Below are 22,157 nucleotides of genomic sequence, written 5' to 3'. Positions count from 1 at the left end.
ACTATATCAATAGTTGGTCACATGTATTCTAACCCTAAAATATTGGAGATGCATGGGAGCCCACAGCAACCTCGTATATATGTCACAGAATCAGAAAATTCCATGACAAACCCGTTATGTTCAACTCTATTGATTGTATGTAATCATTGCATTCATATTCATTCACTATATATGCAGTGTAGAAAAACTTGCCATGTAAGATGCTATTCTATTCCAGTTGAAAAAAATAGTATAAAATGTAAAAACCAGCTGAGAAAACATGATTATAAGCTATTTACTATACTGTACTCTAGTCTTAGCAAATGCACCAGGATGAAATGCACTAATGTTTCAAAAATTACCAAGCAACCATTTCTTATTTGTTTTAGCTATAAACCAGATCAATAACATAATACTGGGTTTGGCTGTCTGAATTTCACATTTTCAAGTTGTAAATGTGTTTTTTAAAGTGTATAATTTGTATTAAATAATCACAATGATAAATGATTGAAATAAAAAGAATGGATACGGTGAAAAAAGCAATTTAGCAATTTATTGTAAATATCATATTAGCAGTTCTGTGGAAAATATGGGTTTATCAAAGTTTGTATGCATGCGTATTATATATTTTGATAGAAGGCTGATACACACAATTTATACAATTATTTACACTTTAAGTAGTGTAATTTCTTCCAAAATTCCATAAAGTTCAAGTCCTGTTAAAATAGGAAAACGTTTCAATTGCATAAACCTTTCTGGAATATGCTTTGTTCCATCTTTGCTATATGAATAAATAATTGTATTCTAATGGGAGGTCAAATATATTTTTTAGATATTTATGTCTCAACAATATTTTATAATAACTTCAATATTTATTTAATCATTCTAATTTTTTGTGGACTAAGCCTTGTTGATATAATAAAACATTGCAAACCAAAATGTATGCTTTCTTCCAATACACTGACAACACTTTCTGTCTCCTGTTTAGACTAGTCAAATACTAAACACATAGGGGCATATTTATCAAGCTTCGTAGGGAGGCTCGCTGGAAACAGAAGTTATGAAGCAGCGGTCTAAAGACCGCTCCTGCATAACATGTTCGCCTGCTCTGAGGCGGCAGACAGAAATTGACAGAAATCTACTTGATCGAATACTATCGGGTTGAGTGACACCCCCTGCTAGCGGCCGCGAATCTGCAGGAGGCGGTATTGCACCAGCAGTTCACAAGAACTGCTGGTGCAATGATAAATGCCGACAGCGCATGCTGTTGGCATTTATCGATGTGCAGCGGACATGATCCGCTATATCGGATCATGTCCACTCGCACCATAATAAATATATCAAATATTACTAAGCACAAAAAACTAGCCAAAGAGATTTTTATACAAAATCTAATTTAAGTTTTTATTTAGATACAAAATAGTAGAAAAAATATTTATTTATAAAAACTCCTCTCACTACAATCATCCATGCATACAATCCACATAAGATTATACCCCAGGCATCCCTAGGGGAATCAAAAACATGCTGTCATCCCTGTGTATGAAAGTCTAAGAAAGGAAAAAGGATTTGTTCCAGTGTCCTGTTTATATTTGTAATCCCAAAATTGAGGGTAATATGTAAGCCATCTCAAAGCCAGTTAATGAGAGGGGTTAATAAGCACAGTCACTGTTTATAAGTATCGTCTGCTCTTGGTGTAATTAATAGGTAAAGCTAAATCAAGCACAGTCTGGGATTTCACCTAAACCCTTGACAAAGTGTATGTGCATTCGTCCTGAATATTTTAGCATTGTCGGCGTATGCGTTCAGCATAAGTTATAGTGTAGCAGTTCAATGCCCCTTGTTAGCATATTAGCTTGATACTAACTCAGGATAACTGATATTTGTAACAGTGTAACACTTGGATATAAAACCCAATACTTGCGGTTCTGTTGTAAGGCACCTTCAATTACGTGCATGTATCACTTACGGCTGAACCAGATCCAGCATCCAGATCTCTCGGTGATTCTCACACCGCAGGCTCCTTTGGAAAATACTTGTAAGGGTTAAAAAATGTGATTTTTTGTTGTATCCCATTGTCCCAGTTGAACCGGAGCAGACCGATACCTGCATGGGATGTACAGCAATGACAAAACTCTGACGTGCATTTCGGGACTCCACCCTTTCTCAAGGAGTATACGTCATACTTGCTGACATATCCTTAAATAGGTCTAGACAAGGCTCTTGAATGTGTGGAATACGCATTTACTCTGTCCAGGGCAATTTGGACAGAGTAAATGAAATAGACAGACAGAACCTTCTGTCATCCAAAAATAAAGAAAGAAAACAGTTCTCTGCACCTCTTGTGTCACAATATGACTTCCATAGTAATAAACTCAGGAATGTTATCAATAAACACTGGCATCTGCTAAAAGAGGAACCTCAATTGGCAGATACATTAAGATATCCTCCTCTTCTCTCTTACAAAAGGATTAGGAATTTGAAGGATGAACTTGTTAGGGCGGATTTGGGGACCCAATGTCCAGCCCATCCATTAAAGAAAAAAGGCAGTTTCCCATGCTACAATTGCATGCAATGAAATTCCCTCATTAAGGGTGACATTGTGACACATCCCCATACTGGATGTAAAATTGGGATTAAAGGGACAGTCTAGTCAAAATTAAACTTTCATTATTCAGATAGGACATGTAATTTTAATCAACTTTCCAATTTACTTTTATCATCAAATTTGCTTTTTTTCTCTTGGTATTCATAGTTTAAACTAAACCTAGGTAGGGTTATATGCTAATTTCTAAGCCCTTGAGGGCTGCCTCTAATCACATGCTTTTAAAATTGTTTTTCACAACAAAAGACTTGGAAGTTCACATGGGCCATATAGATAACACTGTGTTCAAGCACAGAAAGTTATTTAAGATTTAGCACAACACAATGCTAAATGCAATACAATAGATAATAAACAGTCACAGTCATGTGATCAGGGGGCTGGAAGAAGTTTCCTAGATACAAGGTAATCACAGAGGTAAAAAGTATATTAATATAACAGTGTTGGTTATGCAAAACTGGGGAATGGGTAATAAAGGGATTATCTATCTTTTAAAACAATAACAATTCTATTGTAGACTGTCCCTTTAAGGTACATACACATGTAATTCCAGTTATGTCATATATGTCATTAAATGCCCATGTGGGCTGGCATATGTCGGGGAGACTACACAGAATGTACAGGAGAGGATTAGACAACATAAGGCTGCTATAGGGTGAAGATGAAGATGCACCGGTAGCTCATCACTTTACAGTTAAAGCACATAATAAAAGCCAACTGAGATTCCAAATAGTGGATGAGGATCCCCCTTTGAGAAGAGGGGTGACAGACAGAAGATGTTGTTTAAAAAGGAGGTCCAATGGATTAGTAAGTTGGATACCCTATCCCCTAGGGGTTTGAATAGGGATATCCCCTGGGCCACTTTGTATAATATAAGAGACAGGTTAATAACAAATAAATGGTTTGACTTTGAGTTTTTACTAAAATCCTGAGAATAGACCAAAAGAACTGGTATGCCATATTGTTTAGTTAAATGTAGATGAAATTTTGAAACTGTTAATATAGATATCTGAACTATATATGTTTGGAATTTGTATATGTTGCTCGTACAGAGATATGAAGTTCAGGATGAATTTATTAAGGGTAGAAATCTCTTTGTAGTAGCTAGAATTTACATATACAATAAGAAATAGCTGCGAGGGTATATAGATATACACTTTATTGTTTTCAGTTATGAGAGATAGGAGGAGTATGACAGTTGGTTACATGTGTGAAAGGTGTGCGTATTCCAACCAATCAAGAGCCTTGTCTAGACCTATTTAAGGATATGACAGCAAGTATGACGTATACTCATTGAGAAAGGGCGGAGTCCAGAAACGAGCGTCAAAGTTTTGTCATTGCCATACATCCCATACAGGTATCGGTCTGCTGCGGTTCCAGTGGAACCAATGGGATACAACAAAAAATCACCCTTTTGAACCCTTACAAGTGTTTTCCAGAGGAGCCTGCGGTGTGAGAATCACAGAGAGATCTGGATGCTAGAACTGGTTCAGCCGTATGTAATACATGCACGTAATTGAAGGTGCCTCGTAACAGAACCGCAAGTATTGGGCTTTATATCCAAGTGTTACACTGTTACAAATATCAGTTATCCTGAGTTAATATCCAGCTAATATGCTAACAAGGGGCATTGAATTGCTACACTATAACTAATGCAGAACGCATATGCTGAAGAGAGGCATTGGGAACACTCATATAATATTCAGGACGAATGCACATACACTTTGTCAAGGGTTCAGGTGAAATCCCAGACTTTGCTTGATTCAGCTTTACCTATTAATTATACCAAGAGCAGACGATACTTATAAACAGTGACTGTGCTTATTAACCCCTCTCATTAACTGGCTTTGAGATGGCTTACATATTACCCTCAATTTTGGGATTACAAATATAAACCCGACACTGGAATTAATCCTTTTTGCTTTCTTAGACTTTCATACACAGGGATGACGGCATGTTTTTGATTCTCCTAGGGACGCTTGGGTGTAATCTTATGTGGATTGTATGCATGGATGATTGGAGTTTTTAGAAATAAATATTTTTTTCTACTGTTTTGTATCTAAATAAAAAGTTTAATAAGATTTCGTATAAAAATCTCTTTGGCAATTTTTTTGTGCGGAGTAATATTTGATATATTTATGAAAGTATTTGTGGCGATACTTTACTCGTGCACTGTAACACTCTTTGGTATGAATATTTGATACAACTCATTGCAACATTTCTCTGTGATTACAATATTATCAAAGTGGTGCCGTTATTTGTTACTTTATACCATAATGTATATGCCGTAGGCTTATATTACATGTGGAGTGATACATTTTTAGTGCTCATGGGCGCTAACTGAGCTCAGGTTAGCACTGATATTACAAGTTGAAAATAAAAAGTTAGCGTGCAAGTGAAAACTCATGTGCGCTAAATTCTGGACTTCAGATATTGTGACTGCACATACTCCTTTTCCCCTATGGGGCGCGCTAAAGAAATCATTTTCTTTTTATAGATTGCTTTTTTAAGAATCTAACCCGAAGCTGCGCTAGACCGTGTGCTAGAGGGTGGGTTAGGAATATTTCACAGTCCTGTTTTTCACTTTTTAAAAAAAATAAATATATATATGGCTTTTTTTGTGTAAAACATACTGTATATCAATACCTATATATCTATATGAAGAAATATATATATATATATTTATATATATATATATATATATATATATATATACTGTATATATTGTATACACAGAAATATATATAAATATATATTTAAAAATAAAAAGAACAGTTTCGTTTAAGTAAAGAACATAGGAATTTCAAATATGTCTATTAAAAAAATATAAATATTAAAATTGATTACAAATGAGATTGCATATTTTCAAGATATTTGACTGGGAATATATATATATATATATATATATATATATACATATATATATATATATGTACATATTTACACAGATAAACACATAAAAACATACTGTGTATATATATATATATATATATATATATATATATATATATATATAAATATATATATATATATATATATATATATTTATACATACATACACATATTTAGATATATATGTGTGCTTTTGAGCTCCTTTAAGTCAAGCACCTTGCCATATGCCATATCCCTTTTTAACCCTTTTAAAACATTATTTTTTCATTATGAAAGTTACATTGTTTTAAAAAAAATATATAAATCTGAGTGGAATAGTTTATTTTATTGTGTTTTACATGTGTTTTGTGAAAGTTTTTTTTAACCCTTACACTTATCAGGCCGTGCTAATTCTTCAAAAACTATTTAGGCTTTCACTCGAGTGCAACCTATAACTTTCAACTTGTAATATCAGTTGTATTTAGCATGGTTTTAAAATCCATTGTAAGTAATGAGTGCTATAGAGTGATTTAGGCAATGCTAAACCTTCTCTGGTAAATCTATTTTACCATGGACTTGTAATATCAATTTGTGAGCTTATTTTAATGGGGTCTAGTGATTCCTCGACCACTATATCACCTGTAACCCTAGCACAATCTTTAGTTAAATTCCACTTTGTATATATTTCTCACAACCAAACAATGACTTGACTTTTTGGGTATTATTAATATTCATAAAGCAGTCTTGGCTGCCAGTAACTTGTTTAGCTCCAAAAAGAAAAAAAATGACAAATGGTTTACCCCCAGTAAAGTGATTTGACACCCTTAACTGGAGCCCACAGCAACAATGGTTTAACCCAGTTTGCTGCCAGAAACACACATATAAAACCCATACTTCCACTTACAGACAAAAAGTGGTAATTCAATCTACTTGTCAGAGACACATACAGAGAAGGGATTCTACCTCCAGGATGCAAGTATCAACCAAAGTTCAGTGATTCTATTCCTCCCCACAACTGCTAGTAATACACACAGATATGTGATGTATACCCCTAGGATGCTAGTAAAATTCAAAGCACACTGACTGATACTAATTTAGCTGTCAGTAACACAAATACAGCTATGGCTTATGTCTTTGTTTGTCAATAACACATACAATCATTGATTTACCTCCTGGATTCTAGTAACTCACAGAACAATGTGTAACTTTGTACTAATTACACACATAGGGCCCCATGTATCAAGTGGAGTGTGGACAAGCTTCTTAACTTGAGAAGTTTTCCACATGCCCTTGCTGCATACGGGCATGTGGATCACCCACTGGCCCGTGTGCATCATTACACACTTCGATCAGTGTGTAATGCCAGCCCCTTCTCTTGGGGGGGTCCAATTGCGCAAGAGATGGATCTGAACATACCATACTTGGGCAGACAAACTGTGTTTCAGGCTTACAACCACCCTTGCTGCTGCCAGGCTCTTGGTGTGGAATTGTTTCACCTGCACTGCATATAGTTGAATAGAGCCAGAGCTAGAGTGATCTGTAGCCTAACGTTTTGTGTTGCAGATATTAGTAATCCCTGACCCCAGTCCAACTTGCAGGTGGTTAAGGAGGGTACCATAATACACAAAGTTGGTAGCTTTCAGAGCAAATATGCTGTCTCCTATATCACTAGACATGCTTGAGACATCTACACTTGTCAAGTATTTCACAATTTGCAACTATCTCCATGGTAGCATCATGAGGAGACTAATCCTGCAGCAATAAGTAGTATGCCTTTTGCTGTACTGCCATTTTATCAGCATAAGTAGACTGGGGCGATCTAAATCTAGCCATATCTCAACTTTGAGCCAGCATCTATGCTCTTCCAACAGACTCACCAAATGCTAAAAAATTACAAGTCATCTCCATGCTGGTTTGTAATTATAAATGTAGAATTCCTTATGGCTCAATATTGGGAAACTGGAGTTAGGAGTTACACAGTGACAATCAAGATAGCACTGCACTCAGCAGGGCCAAGAGTGATACCATCAAGGGGAGATTGGATTGAGGCCACTACCTCCCGTCACCAAGGCCTCAGAAATAAGCCTTAAACACTGGTGCTGGGTGAAAAATAAGACCTGTATATTATCAACATAACATGAAGAAAGACTTGGCTAGATCACGAGTTTGGCGTTAGCCTTAAAAAGCAGCATTGAGAGGTCCCAACGTTGCTTTTTAACGCCCACTGGTATTACGAGTCTGGCAGGTACAGGTGTACTGCTCACTTTTCTTCTGCGACTCGAGGCTACCGCAAATCCCGTTACGTCAATTGTGTATCCTATCTTTTTAATGGGATTTGCCTAACGCTGGTATTACGAGTCTTGGAAGAAGTGAGCGGTACAGCCTCTACCTCCAAGACTCCTAAAAGTCAGTAGTTAAGAGTTTTATGGGCTAACGCCGGAACATAAAGCTCTTAACTAAAGTGCTAAAAAGTACACTAACACCCATAAACTACCTATAAACCCCTAAACCGAGGCCCCCCCACATCGCAAACACTATAATAAATTATTTTAACCCCTAATCTGCTGACCGGACATCGCCGCCACCTATATTATACCTATGAACCCCTAATCTGCTGCTCCTAACATGGCTGACAACTACATTATATTTATTAACCCCTAATCTGCCGCCCCCAATGTCGCCGCCACCTACCTAAAATTATTAACCCCTAATCTGCCGACCGGACATCGCCTCCACTTCAATAAATGTATTAACCCCTAAACCACCGCCCTCCCCCCTCACAAACACTAGTTAAATTGTATTAACCCCTAATCTGCCTTCACTAAAATTGCAGAAACCTACTTACATTTATTAACCCTTAATCTGCCACCCCCAACGTCGCTGCTACTATATTAAAGGTATTAACCCCTAAACCTAAGTATAAACCTAACCCCCCCTAACTTAAATATAATTTAAATACATCTAAATAGAATAACTACAATTAAATAAATTATTCCTATTTAAAAATAAATACTTACCTATAAAATAAACCATAAGGTAGCTACAATATAACTAATAGTTACATTGTAACTAGCTTATGGTTTATTTTTATTTTACAGGCAATTTTGTATTTATTTTAACTAGGTACAATAGTTATTAAATAGTCATTAACTATTTAATAGCTACCTAGCTAAAATAAGTACAAAATTACCTGTAAAATAAATCCTAACCTAAGTTACAATTACACCTAACACTACACTATGATTAAACTAATTACCTAAACTACCTACACAATTAATTACAATTAAATTCAATAAACTAAATTACGAAAAAAAAAACCCCCACTAAATTACAGAAAAATAAAATACATAGAATGCAAGGTCAATTCTATTGGCTGATCCAATCAGCCAATCGGATTGAACTTCAATCCGATTGGCTGATTAAATCAACCAATCAGATTTTTCCTACCTTAATTCCGATTGGCTGATAGAATCCTAACAGCCAATCGGAATTCAAGGGACGCCATCTTGGATGATGTCATTTAAAGGAACCGTCATTCGTTGTTAGTCCGTCATGATGGAAGGATGCTCCACGCCGGATGTCTTCAAGATGGAGTCGCTCCTCGTCGGATGGATGAAGATGGAAGATGCCGCTTGGATGAAGCCTTCTCCCGGTCTGGATGTGCTCTTCTGCCCGGATTGGATGAAGACTTCTGCCGGTCTGGATGTTCTCTTCTGCCCCATCGGATGAACACTTCTGGACGGATCAGATGACCACTTGTGCCCGGCTGGGTGAAGACGACTCAAGGTAGGGTGATCTTCAATTGGGTAGTGTTAGGTTTTATTAAGGGGGTGTTGGATGGGTTTTAGAGTAGGGGTGTGTGGATGGTGGGTTTCAATGTTGGTGGGGGGGTATTGTATTCTTTTTTTACAGGTAAAAGAGCTGATTACTTTGGGGCAATGCCCCACAAAAGGCCCTTTTAAGGGCTATGTGTAATTTAGTATAGGGTAGGGCATTTTATTATTTTGGGGGGCTTTTTTATTTTATTAGGGGGCTTAGATTAGGTGTAATTAGTTGAAATTTCTTGTAAATTTTTTTTCTGTAATTTAGTGTTTGTTTTTTTCGTAATTTAGTTTATTGAATTTAATTGTAATTAATTGTAGGTAGTTTAGGTAATTAGTTTAATTATAGTGTAGTGTTAGGTGTAATTGTAACTTAGGTTAGGATTTATTTTACGGGTAATTTTGTACTTATTTTAGCTAGGAAGCTATTAAATAGTTAATAACTATTTAATAACTATTGTACCTAGATAAAATAAATACAAAGTTGCCTGTAAAATAAAAATAAATCATAAGCTAGCTACAATGTAACTATTAGTTATATTGTATCTAGCTTAGGGTTTATTTTATAGGTATTTATTTTTAAATAGGAATAATTTATTTAATTGTAGCTATTTTATTTCGATGTATTTAAATTATATTTAAGTTAGGGGATGTTAGGGTTAGACTTAGGTTTAGGGGTTAATAACTTTATTATAGTGGCAGTGACGTTGGCGGCGGCAGATTAGGGGTTAATTAATTTAATATAGTTGCGGCTACGTTGGGGGGGCAGATTAGGGGTTAATAACTATAATGTAGGTGTCGGCGGTGTACGGAGCGGCAGATTAGGGGTTAATAGTATAATGCAGGTGGCGACGATTTCGGGGGCGGCAGATTAGGGGTTAGTGTAAGATTAGGGGTGTTTAGACTCGGGGTTCATGTAAGGGTGTTAGGTGCAGACATATTTTTTCTTTCCCCATAGGAAACAATGGAGCTGCGTTAGGAGCTGAACGCTGCTTTTTTGCAGGTGTTTTCAGCCAGCCCAGCCCCATTGTTTCCTATGGGGAAATCGTGCATGGGCACGTTTAGCCAGCTTACCGCTACCGTAAGCAGCACTGGTATCGAGGTGAGATGTGGAGCTAAATTTTGCTCAACGCTTACTTTTCTGAGGCTAACGCCAGCTTGCAGAAAACTCGTAACACTAGCGTTGTTTTAAGGGAGCGGTAAGAGAAAATGGAGCGTTAGCACCGCACAGCCTTACCGACAAAACTCATGATCTAGGCGACTATTTGCAAAATATGAGGTGGATGTCTTAGATATTCTAAGATATTTAGCAGGTTAATGCCAGCTGATCACCAGTACTCAGCATTGGGACCTAACATAGCCACTGCCCAGAAGTTCCCCCGGTATTGGATTGTTTTACTAAAATAGCTCACTTTATTCCAGTTGTGTGGTTGCCTTCTGCTATTGCTACTGCAAATTTATTTCTGAAGGATATCTTCTTTCTACATGGCCTTCCTCGGTATGTGTTGTCTGACAGGGGTTTTTAGTTCATCACTGAATTTTGGAAATAGTTTTATTCCAGTTTAAACATTTCACAGTCCATGTCTTCAGGGTACCATAATGGTCATACAGAGTGGACTACTCCGACTCTGGAACAGAATTTGAGGTCTAGCTCTACATATTTTTAAGACTATTGGCTTTCTCTACTTCCCACTCTGAGTTTGCTTATAGTAATCAAGTGCTTGTAATCATTATTTCATCAAGATGTCCTTAGTTTATTTTTCAACATGTGGTTTTCATTCTACAGTTCACCCTGATATTCCTGTTGTCTCACCTGTTCCAGATCTGAATCAAAACAAAAAAACAAAAGCATTGTTTAAGGCTCATTAGAAGCCAAAATTATTTCCAGACAAATGTTGTTCTCCTGTTTTTTTCATACTTTTTATGGAGACAAGGTATAGCTTTCTACACTTAATTTAAATTGACTTGTCTATCCAGGAAATTGGGGCTATGTTTAGTGGTTCGTTTTAAGATCACACAGATTAGAAACCAAGAAGCATTATGATTAAATCTTTCTTCTAGTTTCTGGATCCACCCAGTCTTTTATGACTCTCAGCTTAAGCATTGGGTCTCCAATCCATTCCCTCAGCACCATCCTTCTCTTCCTCCAGCTGTTTCTATAGAAGGATATGAAGAATTTTTGATATAGAAAATATTTTGGACTCCAAAATCCACATTATTTTATCAAATGGAAGAGTTAAAGAATGGAAGAGTGTTTCTAGGAACCTGTGGCTAACATTCATGCAAGTCCCCTATATGGCAGAGGCAACATTTTTCATACTGGTCCTTATTGTGTCCTGAAGTCACACTTAAGGAGCATGCTATATAAGTTCCCAGAAAACTTACCTGTACATTGTCCAAATCATGCTAAGCAGATGGCAGCATGGCAAGAGATCCAGGGTGCACTATTTTCCTGCCTGATGTTGGGTACTGAAAGGTTATTAAGTGCTAAAAAAATAGCATAGCACTGGATGAAGAGAACACTAAGGTTAGTGCAGTAGGGACCCATGCTACTGCTAATATTAACACAGACTTGTTGACCCACGCTAAGGATAGCACTATTTATGCTTTTGAGATCAGAAATGACCTTGCAGCGGAATTGGCACCAAAGCCTGAACAGGAAGTGTTAAAAGGCCCCCGATAAAATTATTTTGTGCTTAGTTATTCTCATGAGAAGCCCCTTACTCTTATGTTTCTGACCTGTCCTCCTTGTTCTGACCCCTTCTTGTTATTTGGTTTACGTTTCTGTCTTAACTCCTGCCTGTGCTGTGAATTCTGGACTGTGTATACTGATACTGACCTCTGGCAATTACTACTTGGATTATCAGTTTGTGTGCTCCAATTGTTTAGATGACTGATTACTGTTGGATATTCTTTTACCTGACCTCTGCCTGCTTCTCAGCTACTATCCTGTCCACTCCCTGGATATTGATGCTTGATTCTGCTTTTGTTCTTTTGGTTATGACTTCAGCTAACTTCAGACTACAGCTCACATAACATCTCCTGCAACACTGGTTCCAGCATAAAAGCAAGGTAACTACTGTCATTGTCTTCCCTGACACAAATATCCACAGTCAAGGAATACACAGGTTCTTTGTTGAGACTTTGTTTATTGATCACCTACCAAGTTGATCAACATGGGAGAATTGTGCAGACAGCAAATTTTGAAGCTGGGCCGTCCAGCATTCAGTTTTAACAGAGTACAACAGGTCACGTTACCAACATGTATCCGCCAATAATATTCGACTTAAAGACTCCCCCCATCTGGTTGCTTGGGCAAAATACCTATTCTAATATATCTGTTTTCCTATACTTGTTACAGTTTACAAGAATAAGGAACAATTCAGCAAGTTAGTTTCTATGTCAGCAAAAATCAGCATGCCTTCAACTTTGGCTATAGAATGACCTGACCTAGTTTTCTGTGCACTTGCCTAGTACACAGGAAACCAAGCATGTGACTTCTCTAATTCTTGACAGGGAGAAAGGTGAAGCACTTAACTCCTTGTTATTCTACAGATAGTTGTCTGGCCCACTATTAAATGCAGAGAGATAGAAGACAATACAATTAGGCACAAATAAAGCATAAGCAAAAATTTAAACTGTGGCCTATCTGACTGAAAAAGCCCCCATAAATTAACCAGCTACCTCCATTATTTTACACTACCATTTACACTTATACAACCCCAGCTGGGGTTGGCTCAATTTTACTCAAAATATTACTTAAGATGCTGCAATTGAGGACCAGAAGTTGCACCTGGAACCAAATGAATGGGACAATCACAAGGATTGCTTGGTCGAAGTTGATCCATCCCTTTCTTCTCAAAACAAATTCAAAAAGTCATACTGCTTAGAAATAGACTAAAATATGTGTGAACATTTGATAATAGAACAGATTGACAAAGATAGTGGTTTGACAGAAAATAGAAATCTAAATAAATACTGCTAATGTTCCAGTTTATTTTAGTATTGTTTTGTCTAAGTCAGGGTGAGCCCCAAATCAATGGAAACAAGGGAGAAGCAACAATTTAAACTTTCAAAGACTTTTTATGTCCATAGCCCATATTAACAGATAAAGGTGCAGTCTCTTTAAAAACAGGACCTGGCTTTGTTTGGCTGCCATCAACAATGAAGAATAGAACAGAAATGGATTTTGATTGGAGGGAAATTTCAATGTTGACTGCCAAGGTAGAATCCAGAAAACAACCACTTGCCTCAAAATTAATGATTGTGTTGGTCTCTTCATACAGTCCAAAGTAAAGAAATGGCAATGGATAAATATGAATCAATATGAAAAGAAGAGGTATTAAACAGCAAAGCTGCTGGGGGTGGGGGGATTTTGGGCTGTTGCCATGAACTTTTGTATCACAGAGGAGTTAAATAATAAAGAATGTCTTGGAATCTGTGGAATGTCTCAGAATACCAATTCCTCCAGCCTCCAAATGAGCAAGCAAAGGTTTATCTCACTGTACTGAACAAAATAAAGCAAATGTTTGATGTATGTGCGGGGAAATCTGTTAGTCAGTGCCTGAAGAATATATAATATTCTGGATAACAATTTCTCACTCCACAATTTAAAATAATTCTGTATATTGTGTAGAAGTGCAATATAATTACACACAATTAGTTGTTAAGGGTTAAGCATTATGTGTACTCCAACGTATTTCAAAATCTTGGATTGCAATTGGAGCAGACATACTCATTTCAAAGCTCTAAACTTTTGAGGAGATACATTTATATTGAGGACTTCAGACTTTTGGTTGTTAACCATGAAATTGGAGAATTAACCAAATTTATGGAATTCGAGAAGCAGGGTTGGTATGGAAGTTTCTGTGGAGAATAAAGAAAGTAGGACATAATTTTGCTATTATTGGATTCTACCTGGATTTCCTTGATGTCTTTGTAGCATCTGAGGATAAAAAGGATTGGGGGTAAAGGAAAACCCTGTCAAGTGCTATTTCTGACCATGAAGGAATTGGATACTAGAACATTTGCTTTCACTCTAGTTGTGGAGGTCAAGTAAAGTCTAAAAATATGGGTCATTATTTTGGGACTAAAACCAAAACCTTCAAATGACAATTTTAGAAACCTCCAATTAGTGAGGCCTAATGCCTTCTCAGCATTTATGTTGACAATTACTGATTGGTCCCATCTGTTTTATGTGGTCTATAAAATTTAGAATGTTGACTGTATTATCCTATGCTTCCCTGTTGTTTATAGACTCAGCGTGGTCAATGGGTATGAGATCCTGATGAACTGTGTTGATTATTTGTGCTTTAATTTTTGGAATGATTTTTATGTCAGTATTTAAAAGTGGTAGCTTACCAGAACCTCTGGAGGTTTCCCCAGTTTAAGGAGGACAATATCATGAGATTCCAGTAGGGTTAGTGACAGTGTCAAATAATTATTGAATGCAATAAAGAGTAATAATAGATGTGGGCACTGGGGCTTAGATATCTTTATTTTTATTTTTTTTTTATTTTTTTTAAGTGGACCCATCTGGACCACTAGGTAGGATCAGCTACCACCATGATGGAAGAAAGTTCACCACCCTCTAGCCCAGAACATACATCTCTTTCGACATCACCACACTTACCCAGAATATCTGAATGGGCCGGGAGGGCTTAAGAAAGCAGGATGGACAGTTGGTATTAAAATCTCACAATCTTAGCTTCCTGAAAGGGACAGCCTAGTAAAAATGTAACTTTCATAATTCGGATAGGGCATGCAATTTGCTTTCCAATTTACTTTTATCATCAAATTGACTTTGTTCTCTTGGTTTTCTTTGTTGAAAGGTAATCCAAGGTAGGTTTACATGCTAATTTATAAGCCTTTGAAGGCCGCCTCTATTCTCAGTGCTTGTTCATGTGTGTCATATTCATAACATTGTGCTCACTTAGCTGGAGTTACTTACTGTAGGAGTTAGCACTGATTTGTTAAAAATTCTGTAAAAATAACTGAGATTAAGGAGCAGTCTGTAGAGGCTTAGATACAAGGTAATAGCAGAGGTAAAAAGTATATTAATATAACTGTGTTGGTTATACAAAACTGGGAAATGTGAAATAGAGGGAATATCTATATTTTTAAACTATAAAAATTCTGGAGTAGACTGTCCCTTTAGGTCCTAGAAATCACCAAGGCCCACTATTTGAAAGCCAGTCACCTGTTTTTTTCAAATGGCCAATGTCTTGCTGGTTATAATTTGAGCACCTTTTTAAAAAAAAAAAAAAAAAAAAACGCTATTCTTAATAAACTAAACATCTTTTTATCCTATATTATTAAAAAGCCAGGAATGTTTGTCCGATGCAGTCATGGGCAGTAGAGATTGCAGCGCAAGACAAACATACCTGGCCATAAGGTAGGATCAGTCAGTGAGGATCAGGCAGCAGAGAGGGGAGGCGGGAGCAAGGGTGCGTGAGGGGGGGCGGGAGCAAGTGAGGGGGCCGTGAGGGGGGGGCAGAAGAGGGGGCAAGCAGGGGCAACAGTGGTCAGAGGGACGCAAGCGGGGGGCGTGATCGGGCGGGACCGATGCACTACAGAAAGAAAAAAAGTTGAGAGGGGCAGGGAAGGGGAAGGAGGGAGATGGGTCCAAGTAGAGGGGGATTTTGGCCCTTGTACACAGGCTTTAAGATCAGTACACATATAAAAAGCCATCAGAAAGGCCTAGAGAACCCAAAAACATCCTTGTTTTAAAACCCTTAAATCTCCTCTTAAAAATAAAGCCCCATATAAGTATCAATAATCAGGTGATCACTGTGTTAATAGTGATTACATAATGTTAATAAATCCATTTATTTGCATAGAGTCTCATGGAAACCTCTATGAGCAGATCAATGTTACATAACTATATTAACTTATTTGTATGAGTATAACCCATTCTTTTTAATATAGAGTTCATGGGGGAAATCACTCAAACTGTTGTTTATAACCTTGAACATAAAACAATGAAAATGCTGGGTATTCTGAAGAAAATATTTATGTGTGGGTTTCTCACTGAAAAAATGCCCTACAGAAAGGCCTAAATATGAGCGGCATATAAAAACTGCAAAAGAGCTAATCACGGGGGTGAAAATGGCTCAGCAGTTAAAGGGTTAAGCAAGATTTTGAAAAAACACGTAGCATTTAGAGCTTCATTTGTACAAATTATCTGTATGTAGAGCTGTTGTTTGCAAAAAGGATAATTGGCAAAGCTTTGATGCAGTCATGGATTATATTTGGTTGAATTGGCTAAGTCGCTCTGCTATGCAAGTATATTTTTAGCAAAATGTATTTGCGGATTGACAGATACTATGTTTAAACTTGATGTTCTGAACTAATCCAATAGTTTTCTTATTTAATATTATTGACACTGTTTTCACTTGATTTTAATAACAGAACTGAATGAAATATTTGTATGATATTGTTAAGAAAATGATATGATTATAAAAATATTGTTCATGTCAAATTGAAGTCCCTTAATCAACTGTGATACTATTTTTACAAATAGTGTTTACCTGGAAAAATAACTTTGGGCTGCATTAAAACGAAATAATTACTATAAAATGCATAGAATATTTAGGATATTACTGATTTATACTTACCTAAATGTATCTAATAAAAGTTGAATTACATCACTTGACCAATATGTAATAGGCACATTGTATGTTTTAATGGATTTTGATAGGTCACCTAGATTTTTTTCTTAAAGGGACAGTTAAGACTCAAAATAATCTTTAACCAATAGGTTACTTGCCACACGATTATGGGGGACATCATTCTCCCTGTGCTGCAGTCCTCAGTGTTTATCCATTTTTTTAAAAAAAACAACTGCCGTTCACACCAAAACATGCAGCACAGGGAGAACGATGTCCCCCATAATCGTGTGGCAAGTAACCTATTGGTTAAAGATAATTTTGAGTCTTAACTGTCCCTTTAAATTTACTTACTGTTGCAGAGACTGACAGTTATTATTCCCTCTCCAGTTTACATAAATTGCTCATAAAATCACTAAGCAAGGGTGGGTACAGACAATAACAGTGTACATCAGATTTTATCAAAAACTATTAAAAAACTTACATACTCCAAATAACATGTAAAGTCAGTTATGTACAAAAATATAAATACCAAATAGTACCTGCAATAATACATAAAAAAATGTAATGTTTTTGGCCTTTACACAAGAAAGAGTTTTCTTTTTGTTAAAGGAAACCTCTCCAATGAATTAGTTAATTTGAGAAAGTTCACTATACTATGGAGGGAACCTTTTACTTTAAAGGGACATTAAACCCAATTTTTTTTCTTTCATTATTCAGATAGAGAATACAATTTTAAATAACATTCAAATTTACTAATTTGCTTCATTCTTTAGATATCCCTTGTTTAAGAAATAGCAATGCACATGGGTGAGCCAATCACACGAGGCATCTATGAGCAGCCACCAATCAGCAGCTTTTGAGCCTATCTAGAAATGCTTTTCAGCAAAGAATATCAAGAGAATGAAGCAAAATAGATAATAGAAGTAAATTAGAAAGTTGTTTAAAATTGCATGCTCTTTCTAAATCATAAAAGAAAACTTGTGGGTTTAATGTCCCTTTAAATGGATATGAAACCTAAATGTCTTTCTTTCATGATTCAAATGGAGCATGTGATTATCAAATTTACTTAATTCCTTTGGTATCCTTTGTTGAAGGAGCAGCTGTGTACTACTGTCTGCTGAACCATTGAACATAGGCATTTATGTGCAACCACCAATCAACAGATATCTCCCAGTCATGCATTGCTGCTTCTCAGTCTACCTAGGTATGCTTTTCAGCTAAGGAAACCAAGAGAATGACACAAATTAGATAATAAAAGTAAATTGGATAGTTATTTATAATCACATGCTCTGTCCGAATAAATAAAGATACATTTTGGGCTTTATGCCCATTTAAGATCACAACAGATTCCAGTCTATGCCCCTTTGTGTTTGCTGGTCTATACAGACATATTTGATAAATTTAGTATGGTGCCCCTCTTACAAAATGGGTTATTTCCGTTCCCTAAATTATCAGGACAAGATCCAGGGATGTTATTAAAGGGACATTCCAGTCAAAATTTAAATGCACATAAATGAATTACAGTACATCTTTGAATAAAAAAATATTTGCAATATACATGTATAAGCAAACTTATTCTAGTAAAAGTTATCACTGTTTTTTTGTTAAAATTTTTCTCTGCACGTGCATGTGAAGCATAGTTAGATATTCTTAGTGCACCAGCATTTTAAATACTGCACCTGCTCAGAGCACCAGTGGGGCTTGTACTGTGTCAGCAATTTACACATTGATTCATTACCAGATGGTACAGACACCTTAGGCTTTCTAAGCAAGTGCTGTGTTTAAAATGCTGGTGCACGGTGCATACTTAAATACACTTTTAAAATAGCTATAGCTTTTATTAGAAGCCGTTTTGCTACCGCATGTACAGTATATTACAAAAATGCTTCTATTTAAAACTGAAATGCATCCATGTGGATTCCAAATTTGGCTGGAATGTCCCTTTAAGGAATAGGCTCCCATGAACTAAAACCTGATTGTTGTCCTCTAGAGCCGTGTTTTTCAACCAGTGTGCCGTGGCACACTAGTGTGCCGTGAGAGATCCTCAGGTGTGCCACGGCAGACTGACAACAGTGTGACATATTTTTTAAACTTTGCTTGTTTTTTACTCCCAGTGCAGGGGTAGTTTGTAGGAGGCATGACATAACAGCACAATATATACAGTATGTGTGTGTTTGTGTGTATGTGTATATATATATATGCTGTATTAGGCTACAATGTGTGATTTTTTTAAAATTTTGGGATGGTGGTGTGCCACAGGATTTTTTAATGTAAAAAAGTGTGCCACAGCAAAAAAAAGGTTAAAAATCACTGCTCTAGAGCCCCAAGTGTTCTGAGGGCTTTACAGATAAACATTGTCACTTTATTTTCCTATTTATTTTATTTTCCTTTACAGATTCACTGGCTAAATATTCTAGTTACACTTTGTGATTGCATGCAATATTACTGACTATGGGCCAGATTACAAATGGATCGCTAATTTACGCACCCGCTTCAACGTTAACTGTGCTAGCAGTTCTGCTTTTTATGCTTGTTGGGTTGTGCTCGTATTATTGTTGAAAGTAAACAGTTTTTTCTCTCGCGCTAACCCGACAAGTGCAAAAAACCAAAGTTAGAATATCACGAGCAAGTTCACATATTCCCCAATAGAAGTCAATGGAGAGAAAAAAAGTGGAAAAACCTAACACCCTGCTCGCGCGCAAACCGATAGCATGTGCTCTAACCCGACATGAAAATATAAATATTTCACATTCCAATGTTCTTCACATAGCAGAATATGTTCTATGTAATCATACATAAATCTTTCTACATATATCTGATGGTACCATATATATCTATACCTATACAGGATTATATATAGATATATACAGATATACATAGGAATATCTATTTAGAAATACTTAGAACATATTCTGCTATGTACAGAACATTCTAATGTGAAATATTTACAGTAAAAACATAGTTAAAACCTTTATTAAAAATGAATATTGAATAAATATGCTTTTACATGTTTTTATCCACTTAACTGCAAAGGGCTTCAATGCACTTATACATGTCTCTCTCTCTCTCTCTCTCTCTCTCTCTCTCTCTCTATATATATATATATATATATATATATATATATATATACACATATGTATTTATGTGCTTATTTGTGTATATATATATGTCTGTAAATACATACAGTATATACACATATAAATATATCTGTACCTATATATATATATTATTTATATAAATATAAATATATATATATATATATACTTACATATACATATTCAGACATGTATATGTATATATCTCTATGTTAAAGTCCTTTGCCTGCCTTTTTTTACTAACACCTGAGATCTCATATCTTTAAACCTTTATAACTTTTTTTTATGCAATATGTTTTTTAAGATATTGTTTTATTAGATGGTGTTATTATGAGTGTAAGTATACTTTGTAATGTATTTTTGATGTGTTTTGTGACACTTCTATGTTTCGCAAAACTGTTAACCAGAGCTCTGAGGACAAGGTAACCCAACGAGCGTTAACTTGAATTGCACTCAAGCGATTGCATTTACTTTAAACTTGTAATAGACCCCTAATGGCCTGCGTGCAAACGTTAGCGCTCCACTCATAATCTGGCCCTTAATAAGTGATCTCAGTTCATTGCATTCTAAAAATATACCTATATAGTCATGTCTGTGGAAGCTACAAATAGAGAAGCCAAGGAGGGCTCTAGCCCCTGATAATTGATGAAAATGGAAATGCATGGCAAGAGCAAATCATTTCTACGTACCACTTACTGCAAACTAAAAATGTCTTAAAGATTTGCATACTGAATATAGCTAAAACCTCAAAATCCACTTGTTATTATCTACTAAAATCTAGTTACACGTGAATGAAACCTGAGGTTAATATATTACATTTATTTTCTTTGGAATTAATTTATCATTAAAACTTTAGAATATATTCAAATTAATATGTTCTTTCAAAAAAGCTTAATTTGGAAGATCTCAGCCATTCTCTTCCATTCCAGCTGAGTTTGATTAATATTTCAGTGTTTATCCGATTGTGCACTTTATTCATATTCCTGCTTTAAAAGAAAGTCAAATTACATGAAAGAGCTCAGTTTCAAAGTCATGCAACAAATATTATTAAAAGTTAAAAATGTATCTCAAGCTTTTTAACAAATCATTTATCTTTCTTTATATTTATGGTTAAAACATGTACTTAAGCTATGATTTTAAATTTACAAAAACATTTTTAATTGCTTTCCTGACAAATATGCTACTTTACAGTTGTACAGTACTTATTCCTTTTTAAAAAAAAGTAATTATAACATAGTTTTAGATCATCACAAAGCATTTTACTTTAATAGATAAAGAATTTTGACATAGGTCATTTTGATTCCAAAATAGTAATGGATTGATTTGTCTAAATGTGGTTAATTATTAGTAGAACATTCTAAAAAAAATACAACATATAATAGCTTGTTCTGTTACTAGCCAGCACCCTCAGAGAGGATTTTTATCACAAAATGTGTCTTTTGCAGAAAAATATAAAAAGCTTTCTTGTAATATACCCATGCTACTCCTATATGCAAACAGTACAGTTTAAAATAAATGAAGAAAAACATCCAACAGAAATAAACTTAGATGTGCTTGCAGCATATATTGCAAAAAAAAAAATTGAAACAAGGCATCACCTTACTTGAACAGTTAACAGACACTTAAGATTTAAAGCTTGGTGAGTGAGCTAACATTCTACACTTGAATCTTGACCAGTAAGTAGACATTTCAGACCTGAAGCTTCACCAGTGAAATTAACCTTTATACATAAACTTAAAGCTTGGTTTATGAGCTGACACTTATATTTAAAATTTAACCAGTGAGCTGACACCTCAGACTTGAACTTTGGATGTATGAACTGACACTCTATGCCATATATCAGGTTAAAAGCAGGCACTTGAATTAACAGACAGAGTTACAAATTTGACTGCACAGCTTCAGAGAGGGCACCTTTACAAACTTGACTGCAGGGCTAGCACTCCCAGATGTAGATGAACAGTCAGGTATGGTTTAAAACTTGGCTGCACTTTTTCTCTTTTGTTATGCTTCCCAATTATGATCCTTAGATACTAGTCTCCCTAAGGGCCTGATGTTTTAAAGCTTGTTTGCATGGAGAAAAATCATTAGCTTTTTTACAGACCATATCACGGCCTATCACAATCAATCAACGACAGGCTCCCTAAAATTATTATTTTTTTATATCGGCAGAATTTAGAGC

The sequence above is a fragment of the Bombina bombina genome, chromosome 3, assembly GCF_027579735.1.
Source record: "Bombina bombina isolate aBomBom1 chromosome 3, aBomBom1.pri, whole genome shotgun sequence".
In the NCBI taxonomy this organism is placed as follows: domain Eukaryota; kingdom Metazoa; phylum Chordata; class Amphibia; order Anura; family Bombinatoridae; genus Bombina; species Bombina bombina.
This window is presented reverse-complemented; position numbering follows the sequence as displayed.